General features: G+C 29.4%; 1 pseudogene; it reads right to left on the reverse strand.

Annotated features, from left to right (window-relative positions):
* LOC106478632 overlaps positions 1 to 1,920 on the reverse strand; it is a 68,891-nt pseudogene that overhangs the window by 13,795 nt on the left and 53,176 nt on the right.

The raw sequence follows: 1,920 nt of genomic DNA on the forward strand, positions 1-1,920 counted from the left end.
TAATAATTGAAATGTGACTGTATTTTACAAAATACTAGTCTACTAAAATACTGCCAAGATAAGTCACTTTGTAAAGACTAAAGGTCAACTTTACATTATTAGATATGGTAACATGAGTGCACATGCACCGTGTCATTGTAATTTCTGTATCATTAGCCAGGCAGGGCTGAAAGGTAAAAATAATAAAAAATATAAATATATATAAATATATAATGTTATGAGATATAAGCTATTTAGTCTAAACATTTATGTTTTCGCATTATAATCTGTACTCATTCTAGGATGAAAAAGGCATAATTTATATTCATTTCCTAATTTTTTTAAGGTGGTTACGAGATCGATCAAATCAACCAAACCAGTACTGAGATTAATTACTGAAAATAACAGATAAAATATAAAGTTTTTTCTTAAGAAATGTTTGATAACTATCTGGTCATTATAAAGATTTCGCATGTGAAATTTGAAAATTTTCTGATGCACAAAAAGTATTTTTAATCTTGAAATGAATATTACTTTGCATGATAGATAGGTAAAATGTGAAAAGAAAAAAAAAAAAGACATGAGAGAAACACTGCTTTATAAACCTTAAAAATTACAAGCACAAAATGGTTACGAGGTCAGTCCCAGGGACCAAGCCCATGCTGAAAGAGTTAATGTAAACCTTCTTTCAGCAATAGCCCAACTCAAAGAATACTACTACAAAAAAGGTATATTCCTTTAGAATGTATATTTTTCTCAAAGCAACTATATCTGTCTGATCAATAAAGAGAAAAAATAAGAAACAAAAGTTTCTGCATTAGTAATAAAATAGTATAAACACTTTTGGAAAAGGTACCTCTCCATTAGCATTAAGTAGAGTGGTAGTCATCGTGTCACCAATAACCCATTTTTGACCTTTCATAACAATGTCTCCTCCTGAAGGGTTGTGGGTAACTCCACTGTCAGAGCTCCATACCTGAATAAAAATGACAAAAACATTACCATAAAGTCAACTGACATGCCTACTGTTATACATTAAACTGTGATAGTACATATATACATTTTGGTACAAAACCATTTTCAAACTTCAGTCATTTTTTTAAATGTATATTTAGGCTGGTATATCATATTATATATTGAATTACTGACACTAATTCAAGTTATGATAAAACATCTGATATGATTGACTGTAGAAGTCAAAAAGCATTAGTAGTGCACTGTTATTAGCTTTACGATCACTGATATGATTTGTTAAAATGAAAATGAGTGGGTGGAGTTCTCAGTATCCATCATCTAATGAGAAATCACCGTTATGAAAGTGAGCTTCAGTTTTTGGTAATCATTTCTCGTATCACATAAACTTACTTTGTTGGCTAATGACATCACATGAATATGTGTCTTAGTACCATCATTACAGCTAGTATTTTGAATACAGTTTCTAAAAGCCATCAGTTGCATTTATAATATGACTGATCAATTGTAAATTCAAACTATGGTGGTTGACTGAAAAATTAGCATACAACTTTGATGTGTCTATTTTACATGTGTACTTTACATAATTTTTCAACATTATAAAAATAATCCATCCTACTACTTTTTATAAAGTAATTCTAAAATGCTTCTGGTGCAACTGTTGATCATAGTTGTGTTTATGTTTATCCATCCCTTACATATTTTTGAAGTTGAAAGTGAGTGCACTATGGCTATGTGGTGTCTATAAATGAGTCTGAGTGTACTGAAAATATACAGGTTGGTTTTGTCAATAAACTCATTTGTAATTTATTTTTTTCAGATATATTTGGTCAAAACACCTTACCTAGTATAAATATGAAGATAAGTTTTAAAAACTGGACTTTGCATTAGTGAAACAAAGATTGTCCTAGACAATAAAATGTTAGAAAACACAGTATTATTAGCACAATGTACTATATATATATATAT

Source organism: Limulus polyphemus, unplaced genomic scaffold, assembly GCF_000517525.1.
Source record: "Limulus polyphemus unplaced genomic scaffold, Limulus_polyphemus-2.1.2 Scaffold235, whole genome shotgun sequence".
In the NCBI taxonomy this organism is placed as follows: domain Eukaryota; kingdom Metazoa; phylum Arthropoda; class Merostomata; order Xiphosura; family Limulidae; genus Limulus; species Limulus polyphemus.